The sequence below is a fragment of the Peromyscus leucopus genome, chromosome 8b, assembly GCF_004664715.2.
Source record: "Peromyscus leucopus breed LL Stock chromosome 8b, UCI_PerLeu_2.1, whole genome shotgun sequence".
Lineage (NCBI taxonomy): Eukaryota > Metazoa > Chordata > Mammalia > Rodentia > Cricetidae > Peromyscus > Peromyscus leucopus.
In genome coordinates, this window is record NC_051086.1 from 61007397 (window position 1) to 61020964 (window position 13568).

General features: G+C 39.8%; 1 long non-coding RNA gene across 1 annotated transcript; it reads right to left on the reverse strand.

Annotated features, from left to right (window-relative positions):
• Positions 1-6992: 6992 nt before the first annotated feature.
• Positions 6993-7904, reverse strand: LOC119087000. The gene is made up of 2 exons (XR_005090416.1): positions 7856-7904; positions 6993-7460 (listed from the first exon to the last, which is right to left on the reverse strand). It is a non-coding gene; the product is annotated as an uncharacterized LOC119087000 (long non-coding RNA).
• Between the last annotated feature and the right edge of the window lie 5664 nt (positions 7905-13568).

Sequence of the window (13568 nt, forward strand, 5' to 3'; positions counted from 1 at the left end):
CTCCTAGCCTACAACAGTGACTTTGATCTATTGTTTTATTTCATTTTATAATAGTGTATATATTGCTTTAATTCTTTCTTTTTAAGATTTTGTAGTTCTGTCATGCATAATAGTACACACTTTTAATCCCAATACCAGGGAGAGAAATCAGAGGTGAATTTCTGTGAGTTGGAGTCCAGCCTGGTTGACATAGTGAGTTTTAGGCCAGTCAGGGCTCCATAGTGAGATAAGAAAGAGAATGATTGAGAGTGAGGATGATTATATTTATTGCCAGGTGTGGTAGCACATACCTGTATTCCCAGTACCGTATGTTTGATAATTTAATAAATCAGGAACTTGAGGCTGGAGAAATGGTTCAGTGGTTAAGAGCACTGGCTGCTCTTCCAGAGAACCAGGGTTCAATTCCCAACACCCACATGACAGCTCACACTCTGTAATTCCAGTTCTGGGGTGTAGAACATCCTCACACAGACACACAGGCAGGCAAAACACTAATGCACATAAAATAAAGGTAAATCAATAAATCAACAAAAAAATTAATTAGGGAGCAGATGCAGAGACCCAGAGCCAAACATTAGGCAGAGCTTGGAGAACCCCTCAGAAGAGGAGGGAGGATTGTAGGAGCCAGAGGAGTCAAGGACACCATGAGAACATGGCTTACAGAATTAGCTAGGCAGGGCTCATAGGGGCTCACAGAGACTGAATCAATAATCATGGAGCCTGTATAGGTCTGAGCTAGGTCCTCTGCAAATATGTTATGGTTGTGTGGCTTGGTGTTCTTGTGGGACTCCTAACAGTGGGAGTGGGGGTGTCTCTGACTCTTTCACCTGCTCTTGGGACCCTCTTTCTCCTACTGGGTTACATCATCCAACCTTGAAATGAGGGTTTATACCTAGTCTTACTGTAACTTGCTATGCCGAGTTTGGTGGATGTCCCTGGGAGAACTGTTCTTGTCTGAAGGGAAATGGAAGAGGAGTGGATTTGGAAGAGAGGGGAGGTGGTGGGGAGGACAGGGAAGAGTAGAGGGAGGGGAAACTGAGGTGGGGATGTAATGCATGAGAGAATAATACAAAAACAAAGACAAAACGAAAAAATCACAGTGGAAAATGATAGAGGAGGATACTCTAGGGTTGGCTTCTGGCCTCCATATGTGGACAAGTGTACCCTCATAATGAATGGAGGCCAGCCTGGTCTACAGAGCGAGATCCAGGACAGCCAGAGCTACACAGAGAAGCCCTGTCTCCAAAAAACCAAAATGAAAAAAAAAAAAAAAAATCAAGAACTTTACAATTTGTACACTCTTCGGCCACCTATGAAATGAGATTGTATTTGGGTGTAGCTGGTTAGTACAGCATACAGAAAGAGACCAAGAGCATAATAACGTTTTTAATATTTTTTTATTATATTTCATTACATTCATTTCTTTTGGGGAGGAGGAGGTTATGTGCTGGTATACATGTGGTGGTCTGAGGACAACTTTGGGGAGTCAGTTCTCCCCCTCTACCACGTGGGTCCAGAGACTGGATTTAGGCTGACCCGGCCAGAGAGAGCAGCAGCAGCAGCATCAGTTGAGCCATCTCAATGGCCTCTCAGAGTTTGTTTAGACGGGCTGCAGGTAGCAGCCTGAGATGAGCCAGTGACTACGCCTCATCATAACCACAGCCTCCAGGCCTCTCCTCCTCCTGTGTGGAACTCAGGCTGAATGACTCACTTATTTTTCTAACATTTAATAACCCTTATTAGAAAGTGTAATTGATTACACATAGACAGCAATGTAATTAAATTTTTTAGATTTTTTTTTATGCGTATAAAGGTGTTTTGCGGAATTCTGGGAAGTGGAAGGCTGAGTCAGGAGACACCAGCCCACTGTCCTGGGAGCAGCATGTAACGGCACACAGGTAAAGCCACGGAACGCGTGGCAACATATAGATTAACGGAAATGGGCTGAGTTTAGTTGTAAGAGCTAGTCAGTGGTAGGCCTGAGCTAATGGCCGAGCAGTTTTAATTAAAAAAAAAAAAAAAAAAAAAAAAAGGTGTTTTGACTGTTTGTGCACCATATGCTCGCAGTGGCCATGGAGGCCAGGAGAGGGCATTAGATCCTTTTAGACTGGAGTGCTAAGATTTGAACCCTGGGTCCTCTGGAAGAGCAGCCACTATTCTTATCTGCTGAGTGATTTCTGAAGTCTAAATATATATAATATTTTGAATAGTAAAAATCTGATGCATATTATTACAGAACATGTGCCTGTGTGTGTACAGAAATGGACATCCTGTGAGAGGATATAACACAGGCAGAGCTCTACCTGGGTAGCTCACATCAACATCCTGGTCTCTAGTGAGCCTCCTATCAGTCTCCTGGTAGCTGGGAATAATCTTTCTTTAGTAATTCACATGCAAAGAAAAGAAGTAAAGTTCAATCAAATGCTGAAAGCATTATTTGGCCTTATTTTTTCTTTCTTTTTTAAAAATATCTTTTGAAATTGTATTGGATGTATTTATTTCATGTGAACAAGAGCACACCATGTGTGTTGCATGCATTGTCCACAGAAGAAAGAAGAGGGCACTGGACCCCCTGAACTGGAGTTTCTGATGGTTGTGAGCCACCATGTGAACCCTAGGAACTGAACCTGTGTGCAAGCTGGAGACCTGAGTTCAATCTCTAGAACACACACAGTGGAAAAAAAGCAACCAATTCCCACAAGTTGTCCCTGGATCCCCACCTTCCTTCACACATACAGGCAAATAAATAAATAAAAACAAATAAATAAAAATTTTAAAGTAGCCAGGTGTGGTGGCGCATGCCTTTAATCCTAGCACTCGGGAAGCAGAGGCAGGCAGATCTCTCTGAGTTTGAGGCCAGCCTGGTCTACAGAGTGAGTTCCAGAATAGACTCCAAAGCTACACAGAGAAACCCTGTCTCAAAAAACAAAACAAAACAAACAAACAAAAAACTTAAAGTTTAAAAAATTATTTACAATTCATTTTATTTTATTTTAATTTTTATTTTTGAGATAGGGTCTCAATATGTAGTCCTGGCTGGTCTGGAACTATCTATCTCAGAGAGATCCACCTGTTTCTGCCTCCTGAGTGCTGGGATTAAAAGCATACACCAACATGCCTGCCCCACCCCCCAAAATCAATTATATTTCTATACCAATAGCAAAAATTATTCTTGAGAATATTATTGATTACTTTTATGTATATCGGTGTTTTGCTGGCAGTGTGTCTGTGAACTACATCTGTGCAGTGCCCACAGAGGCCAGAAGAGGGCGTTGGATCCCCAGGAACGGAAGTTAGAGACAGCGTGAGCTGCCATGTGAGTGCTGGAAATTGAACCCAGGTCTCTACAAGGGCAGACCGGTACTTTTGTCCACTGAGCCATTTCTCCAGTCCAAACAACAAAAATTCTTTAAAAAAAAAAAAATTTATTACAATGATGAAATTTACAATACTATCGATTTAATGAAGTATTAGGGCTGGAGAGGTTGCTCAATGGGCAGAATGCTCGCCCAGCTCTTATGAAACCTTGGGTTCCACTGCTGGCTTTGTACACAAGTAAGTGGGGGTGGGGTGGGGGATTCAGATGAGGATCAGCAGTTCAGGGTCATCTGAACTACACAGGAAGTTCAAGGCCAGAGGGAGCAATGTGAGATTCAGTCTCAGGATATATAAATAAGTAAACACACAAAATAGAAGTACATTTAACCAAAGAGGGCTGGAGGACTCCGTGGTTAAGAGCACTTGTGACTCTTCTAGAGGACTCAGGCTCAGTTTCTAGCACCCACCTGGTGGTTTATAACCATCTATACCTCTGGTTCCAGGAGATCAGACACTCTCTTCTGACCTCCATGGACACTAGACATGTGTGTGGTGCACAACATAATACATGCATGCAAAACACTCATAGACATACATATAAATTAATAAATAATTTACAATTTTTTAAATGAGTTTAAAGCTTTGTACACTGAACACTGTAAAACACTGTGAGATGGTTCAGCAGGTAAAAGTCCTTGCCTCTGAATTTGATTCTCAGAACCCACAAATTAGAGGGAGAGAACTGACTCCCTCAAGTTGTTCTCCAATGCCTACATTTGTGCTATGGCACACTCGTGCCTGCATACACACACACACACACACACACACACACACACACACACACACAGAAAGAGAGAGAGAAATTAACATAATAAGGAAATAAATTTCAAAGTGCTACAAAGAAATTAAAATAATAACTGTTTGTTAAAGGCACTAAAGTGATTAGGTAAATTATTACACCACAATCAATAATTAACAGTAACAATCATATGACTTTTGAAATACTCTGAGAATGGAGAGGGGCAATAAAACCAGTAGGCTATAGTTTCCATGATTATACTATTTCCTTATAGCTTCTTAGACATTCTGACCACACTGACTAGATTCTGTATTTCGAATTTAAACCAGTTTGTTTTAAGTTGTTTTACTCTCAGGCAAACCTTACATCCAACTTCTGGATACATCTAACTATAGATTCCAACATACTAAGTACACATATTGAGAACTAAATCTTTGTTTTGAGATGGTCTCTTTATGTAGCCCTAGATGTCCTGGTGTTCACTATGTAGACCAGGCTACACTTGAACTCACAGAGATCCACCTGCTTCTGCCTCCCTAGTATTGGGATTAAAGGCATGTGCCACCATGCCCAGCCAACAGCTAAATCTTAATAAATCCACACATAAACTCATTTTACTGTTAAAGATTTAATATAAAAATGAAATTTTATTTTGTATTCATATTCAGAAGACAATTATATGCTGATTTCATTCTTTTGTGAAAAATGAGAAGCAAAAAGGAATCAAAAGTTGATGTTCTTTTTCTTTTTTCTTTTTTCAGACAGGGTTTCTCTGTGTAGCCCTGGTTGTCCTGGAACTCACTCTGTAGACCAGGCTGGCCTCTACCTCGCTAGTGCTGGAATTAAAGGGGTGCACCACCACTGCCCGGCTCATTGCTCTTGAATGCCAGAGCATTTTGCCTGCCCTTTCGAAACTTGGGAAAACACTAATCTCGATGTGTTTGCTAACTGCCTTATCTAAAACTGACCTCAATCAAGTCTCCGAAAATTTTGTCAAATTTTGCCATTATTTCCACAAACTCCCTGAGATAAGTAATCTAAAGAGAGAAGGAATTCTTTAGGTCATTGGCTTTGGTTTTTTGGCAAGTGATGACTGGAAGCATGTCGTGGACCAGAGCTTCATGAACTGTGCAATCCAGGAAGTGAATCGAGGGAGAGAGAGAGGCCAGGGGCTCCACCCGACGACCTATGTCTTGGCTAGTTTTTATGTCAACTTAACACAAGGTCAAATCATCTGAGAGGCGGGAACCTCAATTAAGAAAATGCCTCCAAAAGCTATGGCTGTAGGCAGGCAAGACTGTAGGACATTTTCTTAATTAGTGATTCATAGAGGAGGGCCCAGTCCAAAGAGCTTGCTTTGTAGAAACAGGCTGCCCTTGAACTCAGAGATCACCTGCCTCTGCCTCCAGAGCGCTAGGTTTAAAAGTGTGTGCCACCACGGTTAATCCCATCACGGTGAAATCCAGGACAGCCAGGGCTACACAAAGAAACCCTGTCTTGAAAAAAAAGAAAGAAAAGAGTCTGAGCAAGCCAGTAACAGCGCTCCTCCATGGCCTCTGATCACCTCCTGCCTCTAGGTTCCTGCTCTGCTGGACTTCCTGCTTTGGCTTCATTGATAGACTGTGATTCAGGATATGCAAGTCCTTTCCTCCCCAAGTTGCTTTTGTCCATGGTGCTTCATCACAACAATAGTAACTCTAACTAAGATAACCCAGCTTCCTTTCGCTAGATCCCACTTCCCAAAGAGTCTACCGATTGTCAATGGTACCACATGCTGGTAACCAGCCTTAAGCACAGGAGCCTGCAGGGCATAGTTAAGAGCCCAGCTATTCGTACCATCTTGGATAAAATAGCAAGATGGGGTGGGATGGAGTGGGGTGGGGGGCTGTTACAAACCATAACGTATATAGTATTTAATCATTTCATAGCATCAATATTTAAAACTATCATTTACAGACACTAGAACTATTTTTTCAAATGAGAAAACAGTTTGGGGGGGGCTAAGTAATCTGCTCAATTGAGGTACAAATAAAGCAAATGAGGAAGGATTCCATCTCAGCTCTGACCATAAAACTGATGTCCATATCAAGTCAGGGCTGCCAAACTTACTTCCAGGAACTTGAGTCAGAGACAGCTATTAGATACCAAGATGGATGCCTAGCACAAAAATGGAGTTTCTTTAGCCACCACAGATGCTAAAATGAAACAGTGAATGTTACTAGTGCGTTGCCTTACTTTGAAACTGTAACTATCATCAAAGAGTAAATTTCCATCTACACAAAACTACCCAATACCGTTTCTGATTAAAATTTCTATAAAGTTAGAATTGAAAACTAGAAAGTTTCAGTAAAATTCCTTGCTGTTTAGGATTTATTATAATAAATTAAAAGAGTGCTCTCTGGGAAGAGCAGAGATCATAGGATGTTAGAATGCAAAGGAAGTTAGAGGCCATGCTGCTCATCCTCCATAACTTAAGAGATGAGAAAACTGAAAATCAAAGCTCAGAGTTCAAAGTTTCTGTACCTCTTAGGTTGCAATAGAACCCAAAGTAAAAGATTACAGGCACATGAAAAATAAGGTGTTTGAGATGTGGTTTTCATTCGATAATTAGGGTGGCCTTTCAACTCTACTTAATTAATTTCCCGAACTGGCCAAAGAGAAACAACAAACTTCCAAATAAGCACATAGTAGCTGGTAGAGAGAAAATGGTCAGTAATCAGCTGGGTGTGAGGAGCCAGGGCTCTAAAGCAGCATCTGGGAGGCAGAGGCAGGGAAAATGAGCTCAGGGACGGCCTCCACAGCCTGGGCTCCACAGTCAGCTGCAGGCTACTGAGAACTAATTCAAAGAAAAAAACAAAAATCTAAACAAGCTGGGTGTGGTGGCACACATCTTTATTTATTTATTTTTTTATTGGGCTATTTTCTGTTTTATTGTAAAGACTGGGGTTTCAGGCATTTGAAATCTTTAGTTTTCTCTTCTCTAGACATTGAGTGGACTTAGTAATAACATAATAGTTACATGGTGGTGCTGTGCTGACAAGCAAGAAAATTAACATGCAGTCATTTTAACATCTCGGGTCCTGCAGCAAGTGACACGGATCCAAATGACATGATCTTTACATAAATAAGCCACATTTTCCTGCCTTACAGTTCCAAACTGACTCAGGACCGAAAGCCTTCAAAGGGAGCTGAGGAATTCTGCTCTCAGGAGAGCTCAGGGATGAATCATGGCCTCCTTCCGCCGCCTTGTCTCATTGTTATCAGGGAAGTCCTCTTCACTGTCCTGTTTTCCGGGATGTTCAAAATCTTGGACTTTTTATGAGCTTGCTCTAATTTTTTTTTTCTTAACATAAAAACAGGTTATAATTTAAAAGTTCAGGGTTATTTTAAACAGTAAAATATTTTCTCTGTAGAAAATAGTATAAATGATAACATTTCCCAATAAGCCCTTTTAAGCCAAATGATAGCTGAATTATACATATAAATATTGATTAGATTCTGGGATACAGAAGAAACCTATCTTCATCTGTTTAGAGAGCTATGTATTACTTAAGTTGTGTAGGTGAGCTTCCTATTCATCTTCCCCTTCACTGTTTGATTTATGGCAGACATGTTTCTATAGGCTAATCCATATTCTAAAAAGATTTTAGCCTCCCCTCCTGAAAGCACAGCCTTGCTCTAACTTCTTTAGAGCGATGAGAGAGGGGAGTATTCTTTTCACCATCTGTATCACTTTACCTGCTGCTCCCTGTAGCAGCCAATTCACCCCAGGAATTCAGCATTCTCACAGACAGCTGTTTAGAGCCCACTGTCTATGATGTCAGACCATTTAGAACAGCTTAGCTGGTCTGGTTAGGAAATAGATAACCATGTCTTAATTTCCTCAGACATGGAGTATTAAAGCTTTCTTCAAGGTCGCTTCACTCCAGGCACACCAAGGTGTGCAGGTGGATCTTTGGCTCTCCTCATTCCCACGTGCACATAGACAAGCAGAGTGACTTCTCACATCCACTCAGACCCAGGCTGGCTTCTCCACGTTCGTTCCTGCTTCAATATCCCCAATACCACCTTCCTACCTCAATACACGTGCTGGGATTATAATCATGACCACCAGGCTAAGCATTTCCACTGAATTTTTAATGTTACCCTGCTTAGGCCAAGCTTCCACAGATGCCCATAAAGCAAGCACAAAACCCAGGTGAACAAATCCTGATTCCTTACTCTAGCTCAAGCTCAATTTCATGTTAACCTCCTTCCATATGTAAGCATAAACACAACACCAACAAATAATCTGAATATTCCTTTAGATGTTTCTGGGAATAGTAATTAACCCCATACGTCACTATACACTTGTATGTATTTATTTTTGTTCCAGCAGCAGTCATCTTTATGATCTCACTTGGTCCTCTTCAGAGACACATCCCAGGATTTCAGCTCTCTCTGGACTGCAGGAGGTGGTTGGTGTTGTAGGAGCTCAGTAAAAGTAAAAGAAGAAAGGATTTCCTGTCTGAATGTCAGGTACAAGTCATGTATCTTTTTTTTAAACCTATTTATTTATTTATTTTTAATTTTAATTAATTAATTTTTTCCCTTCATCATGAAGAACAGACTTTAATGTATATTATTATGATTTCATTTTAAAGGCAATATTTTTTAATTACATTCATGATATTCATTAATTATACTCATATTAATTACATTTGTGATATTCATTGATTACATTCACAGTATTCATTCAATAATTATATTTATGATATTCATTAATTATATTAATTGTATTGATTTATTACATTCATGATATTATGTCCTGATACTACTGTCCATTTGTGAGGTTTTTCCATCACACAAAACAGAGATTCTGTACTTAGTAAATCATTGATCTATATTCCTTTCTTCTCTGTCTTGAGATAACATCTAATTTTTCTGTCTCTATGAATTTGTATATTCTATATATTTCATGTAATACAATTCTATAGTATTTGTCCTTTTTTTTTTTAAATGTAAAAACATTTTATGTACAACCGCAGGAGAAATAATACACAGATAGCCTGAACAAAAACAGGTTATAATACAAAAGTCTAGGGTTATTTTAAACAGTAAAATATTTTCTCTGTAGAAAATAGTATAAGTGACAATGTTTCCCAATAAGCCCTTTTAAGCCAAATGGTAGCTGAATTATACATATAAATATTGATTAGATTCTGGGATACAGAAGAAACCTATCTTCATCTGTTCAGAGAGCTATGTTTTACTTAAGGGCACACATCTTTAATCATAGCATTCAGGAGGCAGAGGCAGGTGGATCTCTGAGTTCCAGGCCATTTATGGTTACAATAATGAGACCTTGTCTCACAACAACAAAAAAAAAATCCCCCAAAATCAACAGATAGAAACTGTTCAATAAATATTTGCAAATGTTTAGGTAAGTTAAACAGACCTTACTGTTTTCACTTCTCAGCTTTCCTTTATATGCAGTTATACCCTGTAATAAAAGCAGTCCCTACTGTGGGCAGAGTGGAGCTTGCTAAGCTTTACCATTAAACAGGTTTCTCAAAAAAAAAAAAAAAAAAAAAAAAAAAAAAAAAAAAAAAGGAAGGAAGGGAGAGAAGACATTCTGTCCTAATCCCAAACTGAAATTCATTTAATGATTTTTTTAATGACTCAAGAGTGGGGCAGTGGTGGTGCATGTCTTTAATCCCAGCACTTGGAGACAGAGGCAGGTGGAATTTGTGAGTTCGAGGCTAGTCTGGTCTACAGAGTACTGGTATTAATGGCATGTGCCACCACTGCCCAGCAAATTTTCTTATAATTTATTATCAGTTTATGTTTATTTATATACCTATTTTATTACTATGTTCAAAGTGTTATTTATTTATTTATTTTACACAGGGTCTCATATAGACCAGGCTAACCTCAGACCAAGCTCCATGTGTAACTAAGGATGACCTTGTGCTCCTGACACTCCTACATCTCCTCCAGGTCACTGTCCCCTCCTTCTACCTGACCCTGAATGCTAGGATGAAAGTTGTTCATCACTATGCCCAGCTAAGAGTTAGACTGTTTAAGTCAGTACAACTGCACATGAATGCATAAACTAAGGCAAGTTAAAGTGTAAGCTGGAAATTCACTGAGTGTGTTCTGTTTGTCTGGAAGTACAATGTAGGAAATATAGAAAAAGAAGTTAGAATCAAGAATGGGAAGTCTATTTTCCAACTTAATGTCTAAGTCAGATAGACAGACAGACAGACAGACAGACAGACAGACACACACACACACACACACACACACACACTCCATAATGCTGAATTCTATTTACATTTTAAGCATGTGGGAATAGTAGAGACTAATCAAGATGATATTACTACTGGGTTCCTAGCTCTCAAAATTGAGTAATTGTGGGCTAGGGCAATGGCTCAGTGGTTAAAAGCATTTTCTGTTCTTTGTTGTTGTTTTTTTTTTTTTTTTTTTCCGAGACAAGGTGTAGTTTTGGTGCCTGTCTTGGGTCTTACTCTGTAGACCAGGCTGGCCTTGAACTCACAGAGATTCGCCTGGCTCTGCCTTCTGAGTGCTGGATTAAAGGCGTGCGCCACAGCTGCCTGGCAAAGAGAAAGACATTTTTATACATCCTGTGTAATATAAATATGTCTTAAAGACACTATGGTAAGTGCAGGTATGGTAGCACACACTTGAAATACCAACATTTAGGAAGAAGAAGGATCAAGAGTTCAAGGTCATCCTTAATTACAAAGTGAGTTGTAGGTCAGTCTAGGCTATATGAGACCTTGACTCAAAAAAAAAAAAAATGAAAACAACAAACCCCAAATAAAAATACATTCTCAAAACAAGACATTAGGGCTGGAGAGATGATTCAGAGGTTAAAAGTACCTGTTGGTCCTGTAGAAGACCCATGTTTAATTCCAGCATCCACATGGTGATTCACAACCATTCTTTATTTTTTTTTTAAAAAAAAGATTTATTTTATGTGCATTGGTGTTTTGCCTGCATGTATGCCTGCATGAGGGTATCAGGTGCCCTGGAACTGGAGTTACAGACAATTGTGAGTGGCTATATAGGTGCTGGGAATCGAACCCAGGTCCTCTGGAAGAGCAGCTAGTGCTCTTAACTGCGAGCCATCTCTCCAGCCCCCTCACAACCATTCTTAACTCCACATATAGGGGATTTGACAAACTCTTTTGACCTTACAGGCACCAGGCATACACATGGTGCACATACATACATACATACATACATACATACATATATATACAGGCAAAGCACTCATGACATGAGTGCACAAAATACAACTAATTGAACAAACAAAACGTTAAAGGGCCAGAGAGATGGCTTGGAGGTTCAGAGTACTGGCTGCTCTTCTGAAAAACCTGGGTTCATTTCCCAACACTCAAGTGGCAGCTGGCAACTATAACTCCAGTTTCAGGGGATCTGACATCCTCACATAGACACACATGCGGGCAGAACACCAATGCATATAAAATAAAAGTAAATAAATCATTTAAAACAAAAAACAAAAACAATAGATTATGGCAATTGAAATATGCCACTCACAAAGACTGTATGAATCTATTGACATGAGGTACATTGAGCAGTCAACTTAAAACAGGGAATAAAGGAAGGAAAGTAAGGGGATTTATTATGTAAATCTTTTGTCTTTTTAAAAAAGATATATTTTGCCGGTTGGTAGTGGCAAACACCTTTAATTCCAGCACGATCCAGAGGCAGAGAGACAAGTGAGTTTCAGTGAGGCCAGCCTGGTCTACAGAGTTCCAGGATAGCCAGGGTGGTTACACAGAGAAACCCTGTCTCCAAAACAAAAGAAAAAATATCTATTTTATGTGTGTGTGTTGCCTGAATGTATGTGTGTGCACCATGTGTGTGCCTGGTGCCTTTGGAGGTTGGAAGAGAGGTTGGACCCTCAGAACCTGGAGTTATGGATGATTATCAGCTGCCATTCTAATGCTCAGAATGGAACTCTGGTCCTTTGCAAGAGCAGACTATGCTCTTCCCAGCTGAGCCATCTCCCCAGCCTCAAGAGATTTATAGGTATGGAGTTTCAGTCTTACAAGATGACTAGGTCTAGGGATGCACTTGACTATGGCTGCACAATGGGGATGTCCTAAAACCCTGAACTATGTACTCAAAATGGTTAAGTAGGATCTGGGTATGATGGTACATGCCTAAAATGACAGTATTTGTGAGGCAGAAGCAGGGGGATTGCAGCAAGTTTGAAGCCAGCCTGGGTTACATAGTCAGTCAGGGATACACAGTAAGACCCTGTCTCAAAAGAACAAAACAAAACAAAAACAAGTAATAAAACAAAATAAAACAAAAACAAACCAACAAAAAAAAAATGTTAAGATGGTAAATTTTTGTTTTGTTTTGTTTTGGTTTTTCAAGACAGGGTTTCTCTGTGTAGTTTTGGTGCCTGTCCTGGATCTCACTCTGTATACCAGGCTGGCCCGGAACTCACAGAGATCCACCTGGCTCTGCCTCCCAAGTGCTGGGATTAAAGGTGTTCTCCACCACTGCCCCACAAGATGGTAAATTTTACATATAAACTTTCCCTCATCACATTTAACAACTTATAAAGCAAGTGTACATGTAATGTAATGTAGTTTTAAGAAATAGCACATTGGCTGGGTGTGGTGCTGTAGGACTTTAATCCCAGCAGAGGCAGGGGGGTATCTCTTAGTTGGAGGCCAGCCTAGTCTACATTGTCTACATAGGGAGTTCCAAGTCAATCAGGGTTACCGAGTTAGACTCTGCTTCAAAAACAAACCAATCCAAAACAAATAAACAACACCCCTACCCCCTCCCCGTCGCCAAAATCCACACAAATATATTTTGAGGGTACCCTGTGTCTGTCCTCTTTACAACCCTCTTCCTACCATGACAAGTTGAATTAATGGCATACAATGCAAATAAAGCTTTAAATTTCAATGTTTTCTGTAAATGCAAAACAAAAAAAAATGTAAAAAACAAAACCGTAAGAACTTTTAAAGGTGTCCTTTCTTCCTTCCTTCACTCATGAAATTCTTATTCTAAAACCCATTTTGTTTCCATAGTTGACCTCACCTGTAGTGTTTAATTAAAACAAAACAAAAAAACTTCAGCATAGATTTTTCACCCCTCCCTCTCTCTTTTGCCTTCAACTACAAAGAAACAATGATTTAAGCCCTTTGTGCCCTTTTAGAAAATTACACAGATACCCCATTGTGGAACCCTATAATCCCTCCGTGGAAAGGAAGAGATTAGCATATGAATACAAAGCAAAATGAATCCAGAATACAAAACGATCTATCTGAGTTGTGAAGGTTTTGTGTTCTTAAAAATGAATTTATTTCCTCTTTTGTATTGCCCCTTTCGTGGCCTAAGGGTTAAGGAAATTGAGCTTCCCCCTCTGCTCTGGCTACCCGGAAAAGGATTTTTTAAA